At 38.0% G+C, this 17,310-nt stretch overlaps 1 pseudogene; it reads right to left on the bottom strand.

The window, feature by feature from the left end:
• Nucleotides 1-12,847: 12,847 nt before the first annotated feature.
• On the bottom strand, nt 12,848-16,564 carry LOC132098207 (taste receptor type 1 member 1-like; annotated as a pseudogene).
• Nucleotides 16,565-17,310: the final 746 nt, after the last annotated feature.

Raw genomic sequence — 17,310 nt, 5'->3', positions numbered from 1 at the left:
AATAATATGTATTTTGAGTAGGTTTGTGTGTTGCATAAAATGGTTAATCCTTGTTATGCGAGGATTATAAGTTGCTGACTTGTAAATTGGAAATTTTTCTCCTAATTTTAATGTTCTCAAATAGAATCATGAGTTGTAACTCTACCCCCCTGACCAGGTCGTAAAATTTTATGACCTAACAAACAGGACAGGAAAGCTAACTCTTAGAAAAGAGAATAGTACCCTTTTATTTTCTCAATGTATTCTAAATGTATTGAGTATTGCCTTTTTGTGCAGTAGATGTTTCCCCATATAAAATGGAGTATCTGCAGTTTTAGCATGTGTTAATCAAACTTTAAATGTGTGTAATTCTGCATATGAATGTAATGTCATGTTTCTATCAGTTATATATGTCATTTATGGTATCTTTATAATCGTAAAAAAATCAGACGGTGTCAAATCTCGACAACAAATTACACAAAGATGCATCGTTTCAGAAATACAATCTTTCTTAAGAAAAATTTTAAATTCTATCAGCTATAACTCACGCGAGGGGGTGGTTCCCCAGAGACAAAGGAAAGTTTTTCCCGGTTCAGATCGCGGACGTTGATTGGTTGTTCACGCAAACAGAGGCGTGAACCAGTCAAGCCATAAGAACTGACCCAGGAAGTTCCTCCCTGTCTTGTCCTGCTTCTCTTGTCCCTCTGACTTCTCGGTCCTCTTCTATCGCCGTTGATCTCAGCAGGGCGGCTGAGAGAACAGCCTGTTCTCATGGCTCCTTCGGGAGCTTTCATCTCCGTTGTTTTCATTTCTTTTACTTACTAAGTTCCTCTCTACACGAAGACGAATTCTAAGCTCATTAAGTTTGTTGGACCTTTAAAATATCGTGTGATTCCGCAGCAGCCCCGGAAGACACGAAAGAACACGCCTAGCTACAAAGGACCACGCTCACACGCACGCTGGTGTGGCGAGTCACAAAGAGACTACATGCAAGTATCATTCTCTATGGAGATTTAAATGCTGCTTAAAGTTTGTCTATTACCTTTTCAAGGGGATTTGATTCGTTGTTGTCTTTCAAGGGTTACTGTCTGTGAGTTTGCATAACTGAGCGTAATTCTGTGATTGCGCCTATTCTCTCATTCATCCTCTCTCACTCATTCTCTCTCTCTTTCTCCCTCATTTGGATTCCGTTATGTCTTGTACAAAGTTACTGTCTGTATTGTCGTACGCGTATTTACTCTGTGTGATTTGTAGTTTGATGTATTATTAGTTCAATTATTAAAAACCAATATATATTCATGATTACCTCTGTCTGAAACGCTCACCTCACGAGTCAATGAAATGTATGATCTTTAGCTACAAGCTCTTTACTTTTTAGTAACCGAAGTTTCATAATGATAGGATAATGTTTTCATGGCCAGAGAATATTTTTCCTTGAATTATAAGAAGTGATAACTTTATTGAAAGTTGATAAGTTAATCTTACGGCCGTTTGCTGGACAAACCACTGTTTGATTTACATTAATTTCTAGTAAAAGATATCACAATAATTGATATGAAGAATGGAATATTGAAATATTAATGAGTAAATTACAGTGCCTTGTGATGAGTTATTAATATATACAATTGACCTATTTTTCATCTTCAATAAATTTAATGTAACTGTCATATGAGATATATATATTAATCATATTCCTGATTAATTATTACAATTCCCTATATATCATTTGAGTTAATTATAATGTACAACCCACTGCGGCTACATTATCCTCGCCTGAGTGTTTTTCGTTTTGCCACAGAAGTTTTTTGAGTATTCTATTTAAAGTATGTAACACTATATGACTCCTCAATGAAAAACCTGATTTGTTATTAGTGCATGTGTTTCTACTGTATTGTAGAATTCAGTAAAGAACAGAATTTACTTTTAATAAATTGTAACTTTAAATGAATTATTAGAAAATAATACAGTGTAAAAATTAGAAGTGAATTAAATTTTCCAGCAAAATATATAATGTGAGTTTGAATAGTCAGTATGGCTGCATACAAAATAGCTGATCCACACCTCCCAAAGTGATATGGATTACTTGGACACAAAGTAATTTTGAAAATGTTCTTTATTACAAGTAAAAAAAAAAATTAAAATTAAGCATGTTTGTATTACATTTAAATGTAAATAGTGTGACGAGCGTCCCGAACGTCCATCAGCACCTTTCTACTTGTTTCAGTTCAACGTTTGTGAATAAATCCACCCTCCAGGGTATTTATCTTCAGCTCTCCTTGTCGTGTGCTCCTTCCACCATGACAATATTAGCATGTAAATATTTAAACCTATATATATATATATATATATATATATATATATATATTAAAGGCAATATACAGCAATAAGGAGAATAATCAGGAATACAGTATAGAATAGATCATGACAATAATGGAGGGGATTTCTGTGAACTGAGTATAGACAACAGAACGTGTCTTACATGTTGTGCTGCCCTCAACAGACACTCTCTCATCATTCACTCTTTGCACACAGAAAACACGTATAGGGTATTTTTTTTATCTTTTTAAATACCAAGATGTCTTGACCACTTTGAAAATGTCTTGGCATGAAAACCTTCAGGTTGACTTGATTATCTTGCCTTAAACTCAATTGAGCAGTTTGAGAAAGGAACCTTTAAAGAACGGGAAAATTTGTTATTAAAGTTTAAAAAAAAAAGTAAAAATAATTTACACATTTCTATAAACTAAGACCAGTGCCCTCAAACAATTAACACAGCCTAAAAGCTTAACACATTATAATAACCATAAACTGACTGTGAATTACAAAATACCAATTACATAAACATACTTAAACACAACAAATTATTAGATCCTGCTTTCAAAAATGTGTTAGTAATTAGAAAAAAACTTTTTACCTTCTTTTGGAAAGATGTATACAACTGTAGAGATAAATGTTCAGATTGTGTTAGGTTCAACAACAATTGACTTACAGAACCTTTGTTATGCCAGGGCATGAGAGTGTTTTCGATGGTAAAAGTAATTTCCGGAAGTTTATCATATGTGCCCACCATCTCAAACTATGGATGATTCACATCGGTGTGCCAGAGCACCTCTGCATAACTGAAAGTTGGATCATAATTATCGTTGTATTTCACTTGACGGCTATCAAATGCAAAATTCAACTTCTTTATTTCTTCCAGAAGCTATTTTGTGTTCAAATAAAAAGGGACGAATAATTTATAATATTGAAATTTATACATGCAATGATTGTAAAAATAAAATAATATTACCAGTAACACAATGTTTAATATGCAATTTATAAAATAAACAATATTCATTTAATTAAAACATTGTAACTTCAATAATGTAATTAAAATAATTCAACTTTTCATAGATTCATATTTATTCATTAACCATGTATGGTTTGGCTATTGTGTAATGTGGTCACAATGTGAGGTCACAACACACTCACTGTGCGCTCATACTGTGGTCAATGTGAGGTCACTACACACTCACTGTGCGCTCATACTGTGGTCAATGTGAGGTCACTACACACTCACTGTGCGCTCATACTGTGGTCAGTGTGACATGTGCTCATACTGTGGTCAATGTGAGGTCACTACACACTCACTGGGCGCTCATACTGTGGTCAGTGTGACATGTGCTCATACTGTGGTCAATGTGAGGTCACTACACACTCACTGTGCGCTCATACTGTGGTCAATGTGAGGTCACTACACACTCACTGTGCGCTCATACTGTGGTCAGTGTGACATGTGCTCATACTGTGGTCAATGTGAGGTCACTACACACTCACTGTGCGCTCATACTGTGGTCAATGTGAGGTCACTACACACTCACTGTGCGCTCATACTGTGGTCAGTGTGACATGTGCTCATACTGTGGTCAATGTGAGGTCACTACACACTCACTGTGCGCTCATACTGTGGTCAATGTGAGGTCACTACACACTCACTGTGCGCTCATACTGTGGTCAATGTGAGGTCACTACACACTCACTGTGCGCTCATACTGTGGTCAATGTGAGGTCACTACACACTCACTGTGCACTCATACTGTGGTCAGTGTGAGGTCACTGCACACTTACTGTGCGCTCATACTGTGGTCAGTGTGACATGTGCTCATACTGTGGTCAATGTGAGGTCACTACACACTCACTGTGCGCTCATACTGTGGTCAGTGTGACATGTGCTCATACTGTGGTCAATGTGAGGTCACTACACACTCACTGTGCGCTCATACTGTGGTCAATGTGAGGTCACTGCACACTCACTGTGCGCTCATACTGTGGTCAGTGTGACATGTGCTCATACTGTGGTCAATGTGAGGTCACTGCACACTTACTGTGCGCTCATACTGTGGTCAGTGTGACATGTGCTCATACTGTGGTCAATGTGAGGTCACTACACACTCACTGTGCGCTCATACTGTGGTCAATGTGAGGTCACTACACACTCACTGTGCGCTCATACTGTGGTCAATGTGAGGTCACTGCACACTTACTGTGTGCACATACTGTGGTCAGTGTGAGGTCACTGCACACTTACTGTGCACTCATACTGTGGTCAGTGTGAGGTCACTGCACACTTACTGTGTGCTCATACTGCGGTCAATGTGAGGTCACTGCACACTTACTGTGTGCACATACTGTGGGCAATGTGAGGTCACAACACACTCACTGTGTGCTCATACTTTGGTCAATGTAAGATCAGTGCGCACTCACTATGTGCTAATACTGTGGTCAGTGTGAGGTCACTGCACACTTACTGTGTGCTCATACTGTGGTCAACGTGAGGTCACAACATACTTACTGTGTGCTCATACTGTGGTCAACGTGAGGTCACAACACACTCACTGTGTGCTCATACTGTGGTCAACGTGAGATCACAACACACTCACTGTGTGCTCATACTGTGGTCACAACGTGAGGTCACTGAATACTCACTGTGTGCTCATACTGTGGTCAACGTGAGGTCACAACACACTCACTGTGCACTCATACTGTGGTCAGTGTGACATGTGCTCATACTGTGGTCAACGTGAGGTCACAACATACTTACTGTGTGCTCATACTGTGGTCAACGTGAGGACACAACACACTCACTGTGCACTCATACTGTGGTCAACGTGAGGTCACAACACACTCACTGTGCACTCATACTGTGGTCAACGTGAGGTCACAACACACTCACTGTGTGCTCATACTGTGGTCAACGTGAGGTCACAACACACTCACTGTGTGCTCATACTGTGGTCAACGTGAGGTCACAACACACTCACTGTGCGCTCATACTGTGGTCAGTGTGAGGTCACAACACACTCACTGTGCACTCATACTGTGGTCAGTGTGACATGTGCTCATACTGTGGTCAACGTGAGGTCACAACATACTTACTGTGTGCTCATACTGTGGTCAACGTGAGGTCACAACACACTCACTGTGCACTCATACTGTGGTCAACGTGAGGTCACAACACACTCACTGTGCACTCATACTGTGGTCAACGTGAGGTCACAACACACTCACTGTGTGCTCATACTGTGGTCAATGTGAGGTCACAACACACTCACTGTGTGCTCATACTGTGGTCAACGTGAGGTCACAACACACTCACTGTGCGCTCATACTGTGGTCAGTGTGAGGTCACTGCACACTTACTATGTGCACATACTGTGGTCAGTGTGAGGTCACAACACACTCACTGTGCACTCATACTGTGGTCAGTGTGACATGTGCTCATACTGTGGTCAACGTGAGGTCACAACACACTCACTGTGCACTCATACTGTGGTCAACGTGAGGTCACAACACACTCACTGTGCACTCATACTGTGGTCAACGTGAGGTCACAACACACTCACTGTGTGCTCATACTGTGGTCAACGTGAGGTCACAACACACTCACTGTGTGCTCATACTGTGGTCAACGTGAGGTCACAACACACTCACTGTGTGCTCATACTGTGGTCAGTGTGACATATGCTCATACTGTGGTCACAACGTGAGGTCACTGAACACTCACTGTGTGCTCATACTGTGGTCAACGTGAGGTCACAACACACTCACTGTGCACTCATACTGTGGTCAGTGTGACATGTACTCATACTGTGGTCACAACGTGAGGTCACTGAACACTCACTGTGCGCTCATTCTGTGGTCAACGTGAGGTCACAACACACTCACTGTGTGCTCATACTGTGGTCAACGTGAGGTCACAACACACTCACTGTGCGCTCATACTGTGGTCAACGTGAGGTCACAACACACTCACTGTGCGCTCATACTGTGGTCAACGTGAGGTCACAACACACTCACTGTGCGCTCATTCTGTGGTCAACGTGAGGTCACAACACACTCACTGTGTGCTCATACTGTGGTCTACGTGAGGTCACAACACACTTACTGTTTGCTCATACTGTGGTCAATGTGACATGTGCTCATACTGTGGTCACAACGTGAGGTCACTGAACACTCACTGTGTGCTCTTACTTTGGTCAATGTGAGGACACTGCGCACTCACTGTGTGCTCATACTGTGGTCAATGTGAAGACACTGCGCACTCACTGTGTGCTCATACACACACTTAACAACTAGCTAAAACATTGTAAGGCTGAACTGAACACACTTATGATTTTAAATGCCGATTGTAAACACAGACTGAGCGTAGGCCAACTGGCGCTGATGCGTTTGGGTGTGAGCTGTAAGTATAAAATTACATTCATAATCAGTCTTACAGTCGTAGTGTGTTCCTGGCTAAGCTGGCAAGATGACTTGTTCACACGTAACGTTACCTGTCTAATTTGGTAACAAGGGGGACAGGCATAGTGCATATTGGCATTATAATTTCATATCAGCATATATAAATACTTGGGGAAGTCGTGGCCTAGTGGTTAGAGAGTTTTACTCCTAACCCTAGGTTTGTGGGGTCGAGTCTTGGGCCAGCAATACCACGACTGAGGTGCCCTTAAGCAAGGCACCGAACCCCCAACTGCTCCCCGGGCGCCGCAGCATAAATGGCTGACCACTGCTCCAGGTGTGTGTTCACAGTGTGTGTGTGTGTTCACTGCTGTGTGTGTGCACTCTGGATGGGTTAAATGCAGAGCACGAATTCTGAGTATGGGTCACCATACTTGGCTGAATGTCACGTCAATTCATAAAAAAAACACTCACCATTGCTCCAGAACAAGGGTGCATTTCCCAAAAACATCGTTAGCTCTGAAAGCATTAATCATGCCGATTGGAATGCTGCCTTTGTTTAGTTTGTGTGAAGAAAAGGTGAGTTTGTCAAGTGAGTATCTTTGTTAAAACATTCATAAAGACAAATTTGTCATAGAACAATATTGGTAAAACTGTATGTTAGAGGTTTTCACTTATATTAAGTGGTAACACTCAAATCACAGTATTTTTATAGTATAGTGTAGTATAGTAAATGTACCCAAATAAATTAACAAAAAAGTGATTTTGTTGTTTTACAAAATTAGAATGTTGAATATTATCTACAAATGTGTGTGTATGTACGGAGCCCCGCACATGACATGCAAGAAAAAATAAACAAATTGTGCGCACGATTTACTAATTCGTTCCCTCAATTTACTAAAATGTGCACACGATAACTATTGCGTTCCCTCGATTTACTATTGAGTGTGCACGATTTAGCAAATCGAGGGAACTAATTAGTAAATTGTGCGCACAATTTATAAATCGAGTGAACGCAATAGTAAATCGAGGGAACACAATAGTAATCTTATTAATCTTAATAATTTTTTTATTTATTTTTATTATTTAAAATCCCATGCTACGTGTACTGTGTTAACCTAACTGAGACTTGTTATAGCACTTATATATCATTGCCCTTTTTGTTGTTTTTGATTGCTTCCACTGTCCACATCTGTAAGTCGCTTTGGATAAAAGCGTCTGCTAAATGAATAAATGTAGATGTAAATAAATGTAAATGTAATCTTGTGCACGTTTTAGTACACTGAGGGAACGAATTAGTAAATCGTGCACACGATTTATCTTTATATTTTTTTCTGCGTGTCATGTGCGGGGCTCCGTATGTATGTATGTATGTATGAATGTATGTACAAATATATATATATATATATATATATATATATAGTCGCCGTGATTTTGCCAACTAAGACATGTTCCTGGATCAACATCTTCTGATGATCCTGGATCAACATTATTGTCCAAAAATACACTTAACTCAATCCCTACCCCTAAACCTAACCCTACCCATAATTTATTCCTAAAATCAGTGTGAAATGATAGTTGATTAACAAGGGTGTAGAAGCACCTAACCCCGATTGTAAGCCTAAAACAGATATTTCCTAAAAAGTCATATCTCAGTTGTACTTGGTGAATTCACACTGGGCATATACATACACACACACACACACACACACACACACACACACACACACACACACACACACACACAGTATATACACTGCAACAGTATTTTTTTTTTTTTTTCAAAACAGAATTTGCAGTTTGCATTAATATACACTGCCTGACTTCTGCATTGCCTTCTGTGTCAGAGGACTCAGACGAAAGTGAATCAGGGGAAGAGAGTAATAGACAAGGACCCTTTGGTGATTTTGAAGGCCCAGGCTGGAGAAGGCCTGATGTTGAAGGGCCAGACTGGAGAGGGCCTGATGTTGGAGGCCTGAACTTTGAAGGCAAAGGCCTGGTTAATGCACATTCATCTATACCTCCAATGATCCCTTCCAATGCTTCAGGCTCCAGGATGGCCAAAACTTTCTCTTCCTCTGTAGTGCCTCTTCCAGCCTTGTTTGCTTCCCTCTTACATGCCGCAGCCCTCCGTTTTGTCACACTTGCAAAGTCCCTCCACTTATTCCTGACTTTTTCTGAGCTTTGTTCGTACCCATAGCCAGCAACATTTTTTTCTTTTTTTTTTTTGAATGATTTCTGCCCCATTTTTCTTTTTGTCAGCATTTGTAATGCTGTTTTTCAGCTTCGAAAATAGCTGGATTTTATTATCTTCCACCTCCTTCAAAAGAACCTCAATTTCATGGTTTGAAAATTGGGGTTTTGTGTCATTTTCATTAACACATGGCTGAATGGCAAGGGGACTTAAATAAATTATTGAGCAAAATAAGCAACAGATGTCCACAACAGTACATCGCAGTTTTTTTAAAAACCCATCTTTTTTCAATCGTGCTTAAGTAGCCTATCAATTTTAAATAAGAAATAGTATTTATATGAAATTGTGAAATTATAGACATTGGGATAAGAGCACATTTTAACTCTGTGTGTGTATGTATACAGGGTATATACAAAACTTCTTAAGTTAAATTTAATACCTTTTATACCTTTTTAATACCTTCAAAATATTTTTTAATACCAGCTCGACATCAAGCTGCAACTGTAGTGGCGTAAATTAAATATCTTTCCAAATGGAATAACATATTGCATCACAATGTAACGAGGTCATTATAACTTAACATCAACACTGGACTCAAGAACTGCCCACAGAGATAAGAATAGAAATAAAGACAGAAGAGGAAGGAGACATCTTCTTCATAGATCATTAGTCAGTAAGTTTGATGTGTGAGCAATGTAAAAAAGAGGTGGCCGTGAAGTAAACACAGGTGTAATTAAAATAAATTAAGCTGATACGTTTAAATAAAGCAGGGGGATTAATCAAGATTTCACAGTGGGCCTTTGTCTATAGTTTTGGACAAAGCTTCGCAAAAAACATGACTTCGCAAGGCTTATTGCTTTATTAGACAACCTTGGTCTATAATTATAGCAATATTAACCTAAAGTAAAACATGAGCCAAGTGTTGGGCTACATTTGACAGGGATAGATATGTCAGGACTGTTTTGTCAAAGTTAGATCATTGGTTCTCCAGCTGTGGCTCGCTATTGGTAGTATTCAGGATACAATTAAACATACAATAAAATAATTTAAACAAAATCCCTATAATTTATGTTTGGCTTTATCAGAGCCACGCTAAACCTTCAGATTAAGCATTACAGTATGTCTATAACACTATGCCCATCACAAGCCATGTCAATGTTAGTCAGAATGGTGGTACTTGGAAAGCCTAATATTTTCTGAGGGGGTACTTTGTGAAAAGTTCAAGAACCACTGACCTAGATATTTAGTCAATTTGAGAGGTGGAGCAGGACCCCATGGCCTGCCTGCTTGTGGCCTAGACTGGAGCTATTAACCATGAATTTGCATATTTAACAGGTAAGTTTGGGTAAGTTAGTCTACTCCAACCTCCATTTAATTAAATACATTTTCCAATGTTATAGCTACTATTACTGAAAAGCAACAGTAGGTTAAATAATAAAATGATCACAAATTAGTGGAAATGTTAGAATACAAACAACTATGTAAGCATATAGGTCTACCAAACAGGGTTTACAGGATTTCACTTTTTTTTTTTTGCGATCAAAATTACAGATTTTGCTGCAGCTTTTCTCTTTTCTTTTTTTTTTTTTTGTTCTGTTATGACTTTTCTGACTTCAAGAGCCACTGTAGGTCTCCAGACTAACGTTTGAGGACACCAGCACTAGAGCCATTAAGATCTACAGAAAGTGGCTCCAGCACCTGACAGTAAAGCACTCACCCTAATCACACAGGTACATCTCAGAGATGTAAATTTAATGTCTGCATTTACATATGCAAGAAGCATTTTTAAGAGTGCTTGTTCATCTGCAGTACATCTCTAAGATGTTTCTTTTAGATGTCAAATAGACATTTATTAGAATGGATGTAAAACTGCTTCTGGGACCTTTATCAGATTACACAGCAGATGATTCGCAGATCTTTAGCAGACGTCTTACAGAGGTAATAAATATATTACATCTGACAAAAAGTACTTTTATTACTGTCATTCATAATGTCTAAATATTATTTAATGAATACAAAAATATATAGGCTATTAGGGAGTGGAAATGGCCTACAAGTACTTCTCTGCAGCCATCTACTAGTGGTCATTTAATATATATATATATTTTATTTTTAAATAAGCATTTGTTTTCCTACATTATAAAACTTTTCGTTTTATACATGAGGAAAACCTATTAAAGATTAACAAATATCATCACATTAAAAATAACTTTCAAATTTGGTAATACTTAAAGCTTTGAAGTGCTGGGAAAAGTTGTCTGAAGCATTTCAAATCACTGGAAAAAATTATTTGAATCATTAATCATTTAAATCATTAAAAATCATTTAAAATCATGCTCATGGCACCAGTCGGCTATTAGATCGAAGAAGAAGAAGAACAACATCATAACGACAGCTCAAACCAATGTGGTTTAAATGATGGATCTTCGACACATGTACCATAGTTTCTGGAAACAGTCACGACTAGCTAGTTTGTTTCCACAGTGATGCATCGTACTACGGTGGTTAATCAGCAAGTTACGTAGTTGTACGGGAAACCCGCCCAAGAACAGCAATTCCATGGTCGAAATGCTCTGACACAAATTAAAATTGCTATAGTGATGTTCGATCCCTGAATTAATTGTTTTTTAAGCCTGTTCATTCATAGAAAGTAACCGAACTGAGCACATCCATGACCTCTCTGTTATCCCTCCTTCCTCGAAATATAAAAATTCGAGCCATCTGGACCATAAGGAGGGAATTTTAGGAAATAGGAAAAGTTTTTCGTTAGTGCCACAACCAAAACTCCACCTCCTCACCATCTCTCCTTTCACGCGTTGTCAATGCTCGCAAACACACAGGCAGCATGTCTACTGTCAGTTGGAGGGGCATGGTTACAGATGATAAGCATACACCCAAACCGTCAAACCTACGTCATCAGGGAAGGTCCTCCAATGCAGAGGGGAGGGGCATTTTCAGATTTTGATTAAAGATTACAAAACCCCAATTTTTTGTGTGTGTGGATTGACTTGCATGGATGAATTGTTCACCACAAAACGAAAAATTTAGGCAAACAAAGTAAATATGGTAAATTTAGATTTCAGTTGGACTTTAAATTCTTGTCGTCAACGTCAGTCGCGTGGGCAGCACGCCAACATACATCGATGTGCATTGTGGTCATCTTAAAGGTGCAGTGTGTAAATTTTAGCGGCATCTAGTGGTGAGGTTGCGAATTGCAGCTAACGGCTCAGTCCCCCGCTCACCCCTCCCTTTAGAGAAGCTACGGTGGCAGACACCGGTAAAGATGTCGTTGGTAAAGCTAGCAGAGAGCAATGAGATTTCTTTAGAAAGGAAAATTAAGGAATTATATTTACTTTATTCAATAAATCGATGTTATTGCTAATGTTAATGTACTTGTTTATCATTGTGTGAGTGTTTTATTCGTAAGAACAACAAAGTTACGAAACGCACTGTGTAGAGCAGTTTGTCAGTTAAGTGCTACTATAGAAACATGATGGTGACTTCCACGTAAGGGGACCCGCAGTGTATGTACATATAAATTGCTCAATCTAAGGTAATAAAACATAACAGTTCATTAAGTAAGGTCTTTATACACCTCTGAAAACATAGTTATGTTTATTATATTGCATTTCGGGAAAATGGATTTCACGATCCTACTTCTCTTTTTGTCAGATCTAAACTATCCTATCATAATAAAGGCAAATTATATATATAATAAGTTATGTAGAGAAATGAAAAAAAGAAATAATAAGGAGTTGTCTCTATACTCTAGACATGTAGAACATACAAGCGTTTCTGCGTCAATGTATGTGTGATGTAGGTGCGAAACTTTTAGGAATCCTATTCAAGATGTAGATCATCTTATTCCCAGTGAATGATATTTAAACTGCCTCCTTACAACCTACTCAAAATTGCATTACTAATGAGCTCACAATTACTCATACTGTGAAGATCACATTACGAGGATCCTGTGATGTCACTGTGATCATTGTGTGATCTCACGTGTTGACTGGGTTTGGATTTATTGTAGACAAATGTGTTAAATCCAGGCAATGACAACATGTACTTGCAATCCATACCTTTTCTTGGATGTTGCTTGCAATGGCTGATTTGATAATTTTGCTTGCATATTGTAGCCAAGCAAAAAATACAATGACACTGATGTTAAGCTTATCAATCTTTTTAAGTGTTAGACTGTAGTTTGCAATTGGACTATGAGCCCTCTTGATAGGCCAAACAAATGCCAGTATTTCTTATTTACTTTTTAAACAGCTTTAGTCCATCTGAACTGTAATCCTCTTGGCTACCAAGAAAGGCGACCCAGTTCCATCCAAACCACCGTATGATGTGAATAATCATCTCTATCAGGTCTTTGTTGCTAGGGATTGTTCTCACAAAAGAAGGAAACTGAAGTTTATCGCTTAATACATAGCTAGCAGCTCCATAATTCACCTTTGAAAGAGAAGAAAACACTTCAACTCATTAGCATTATTTTTATAACTTGGTATTCCTGAACAAAATATAGGAATTAAGTTTGTAAGCACTTTACAGTGTTATGTAAAAAGTAATATGATTTACCATAGGTATAAGGTCCGTTGTGATCAGTGGTGCAGCATTTATAGTTTTGAGCTTCCAAATGGTTAAAGCAATCACTTCAGGCTGATAGTTGTTGAGTTGTTCTTTAAAAAAAACACAGTGATTTTTACACAGTGATCAACCTGCACAGTGCAAATAGCCAAAAGCTGGATATTTTAGGCAATATTAAAATCCTGGCTGGGACGTGTCCTGTATGAACGGCGCATATGGTCACCCTAGTGTGTGCATCATTACAGTATGTAAAAAGGGTTCATATGTGTATCTCTTTTCACAAGACTGCAATCACTAGCAATCAGAAGACTTCCAGTTAATTAAGTATCTAGAAAAGATCTACTCTATGAACAATGCATTAAATTTAGGGTGACCATATGCGCCGTTCATACGGGACACGTATACACAAATACACGAACTCTAACATACATACATACACACACACACACAAACATATACAGATATGCATTCACCCCCCCCATCCCTCGCCTTCGCCGCTTTGTACCGCCAGTCTGTCAAGCGGGTCTGTGACCAGCGCAGAGAATGGCTGCAGGACAGGAGGCTGCTGCCTGCACTGGATTACCTCCAGCCCCCCCCACCCCCACCCCCCCCCCCCCCCCAAATTCCATCCCCAGTTGCAAAGTCGTGTGTTTATGGTGTATTGATTATGTGCTTTTGTTGCTGAGGTGTTTTTCCTGTTCCCATACGGTACTCCCAAAAGGAGCATAGTCTGGGTGTTGTTGTTTTTTCTCCTCACTTCCCTAATGTTATGCTGTATTTCTTCCTCAATTCCCTGTCTTCCTGTCCTGTCTACCCCTTTGTCATATTGTATGTATGTTGTGTATGCATGGACAGGTTGATGGCTAATTTCGCTGGTACTTGTTACTAGTGACAATAAAGGGCTACTACTACTACTACTAGAAGGTCGAAAGCACCGTCTCATGGTCAGTATGGTGGTATTTGGGTGGCAGAGAAGATTGCAATTTGGCACTTTTCCATTTCAGTGCTGTGATTGGCTGCTGACATCAGAGAGGGGGGTACATGGTATATTCTCCTGTGGAACTTATTTGCCTAGTCCAAACACACAATTAGAAAAGTTTTACCAATTATTCACTTACCAAACCACCACCAGAATAGCTTTGTCATTATTCTGCACAAAATTGAGACCAATCATGATGAAAAAGATTGAGCTGTCATGCATGCATTCTGTTGTTAACAGCTGAGTTTGTGTGAGTTGTTGCAGTACACATAGCCATCACTGAGAATACATATTTCTCTGTTTAAGTTTAAAATGGACGTGTTGTAGTTATAGGGCCCTATGATTTCTGTAATGCAGAAAATGTGGATGGAATCGCAGAATCCAGTCATAAAAACAGAATTTACTGTATTACGCAGTATGTCATGGATTTTGACAAATTTCAGATTGTTAAATCAAGAGTAGGTCAGTAAATTTAAAGCAAAATGCGTTATGGACTATTATCTGTGAATAGTAAACTGCATAAATACTATTTAAATACCAATATTGCATGTTCTACAAGTCTCTGTGTTAATGAATGGTGCAGACGCACGGTTACATTTACTACACATACTGACGTGCACATGATGCTCAGTGTTTTCAGCCTCTGCACCTCATTATGTGAGTACATGATAGGGATGGGCGATACCACTTATTTTGTTTTCAATATGATACAGATACTTTTAATGGTCAGTATCGTCAATATCGATATAATACTTCTAAACTTAACTTTTAGATTATGAAATTTATTTAATTATTATGAATACAGTGGGTAATAATACCTACGTTGTATTTGAAATGCATTTTAACATTCAATATGACTTAAACAACTTATTAGGTTATATTTTTGTTTACACATGGTTATAATATGTTTACTGTAGTGGTAACCAAGGAAATCTACAAATACTATAGTTAAACTATGTTCACTTTAGCATGGTTCATTGTCATAAGGGACTGCCAGTAAAATGCAACCTTTTTATTCGGAGAGTGTATGATTTATATTAACAATACAGAATAGAACATGAGCAATATGAACTTTTAACATTCAAATTTAAATAAATGTACTGCAGACTAGGGTAAAATTTCAATAGGTTTATTGTGAAATAACTCAATCATATAGCCTATGTTTTTTCTGCATTGTTCTGAGCTGTATTTAAATGCACTGTCAGAAGTGAGTGAACGCTCTCTTTAATTGATTGATTCTGCCTTGCAATATTTGCGTGTGTTCAGATGAGCAGGAAAATCCCTAATATTTGCTAACATGTTATTTGTCCAATTTAAAGCATATTGTAGGCATTATATTTTTTGTTTAATAAACAAACTCACTGATAAATAAAAACACCTTAGTATCTATATTTTTTATTTGAGTATCGATACTTTCTAATCTCGCATCAGTATCGATATATCGATACTTCAGGATCGATTCGCCCATCCCTAGTACATGAATTTGTACATAATCTCAAGAGTTGCCGTGAGAGTCACTTCATTAGCTTTTCACTGTTTCTTTTAAGTAAAACTACCTTCATATCAAATACAAACAGAAACCTAAAGGTCTTTACAGCTACCCTTCAAAAAACAGAAGTTTGGTTTAACTTGAAGAAACTGGGACAGAAATATTAGGCTGCTTAATACTATTATATTACTTCTACTACTACTACTAATAATAATAAATATTATTAAAATGTTAATTTTAAAGAAATATTTCCAGACAATTATTTAGCAGAATTTATTTAGCAGACAAATAATAATAATAATAATTTGAGGGAGGGAAATCATAGGGCCTTAAAAAAAAATTTTTAACTTTAAAGAAATTGCTGTTTAATACTGTAAGTTTCAGGATTTCAATTAAGACATGCTTTTGATTATTAAAAATGTAATCTAAACATTTAAAAGAATCATGTAAATTTTGAAAAATTTGAAAAAAATAAAACACTTTTGTCCACTTTTGTGGTCAGAGAGAGTCCTGGAGGGCCACTCTCCTGCAGAGTTTGGCTCAAACCCTAATCAAACATACCTGCCTGTAGCTTTCTAATGATCTTGAAGATATTGATTAGTTTATTCATGTGTTCCATGGCATTATGCAAGCTTAAGATGATTCACAATTTATTTACAGGAGCACAAGCTTGGAGGCTCAAACACAGACCACATGGAGGACTATAAAGGAGCATCAGACATCAGACCACACATAATGCTTGGAGAAAAGTTTAACAGGAGGATTTAGTACAGTTAATGGTGAAAAAAGTGATTGTGATGTGATTTGTGATGATTTTAATTGATCAGATCAGAAAATATTTGCATTTAGCAGTCTTAGCTGCCATTTGGAACATAGTAGGAGAATTTCTTCATTATCTCATATGAAAACTGCAGTGTATCCTTTTTCCACTTGCGGTCAGCTTGTCTTCAAGCCTGTCTGAAAGAATGCAAGAACTAGCACGATATATGATTTCTAAGCTTCATCGGTGCAATACTATACAGAATGGAGGCACATATAGATTTGAAATAACTGAGATGTTCATCAGTATCCAAGTTGTGTTGTGTAGATTTAATTTATTAGGAATCCCATTCCTCATGATATACTGCAATTAACTTTTTACAGGAGCGTCTGGTGAAAGTAAAATACATTTCTTAGAGTTTGACCAAGGTATGGTACAGAAATAATACAGGCATATGATCACAGAAGGCTGCATTACAAATTGTAATATCAAATACAGATAGTCCATGAGTTAAAATCAAGTCCAGAGTATGGCCCTGTATATGCATTAAGCCAGTTACCTCAGGTGAAAAAAAGTGCACTTGCATGATATAAAGTGCTATATTT

The sequence above is a fragment of the Carassius carassius genome, chromosome 21 (assembly GCF_963082965.1).
Source record: "Carassius carassius chromosome 21, fCarCar2.1, whole genome shotgun sequence".
Classification (NCBI taxonomy): Eukaryota; Metazoa; Chordata; class Actinopteri; order Cypriniformes; family Cyprinidae; genus Carassius; species Carassius carassius.
Note: the sequence above shows the minus strand (reverse complement) of the source record. Positions and strands in the feature narration are given on the sequence as shown.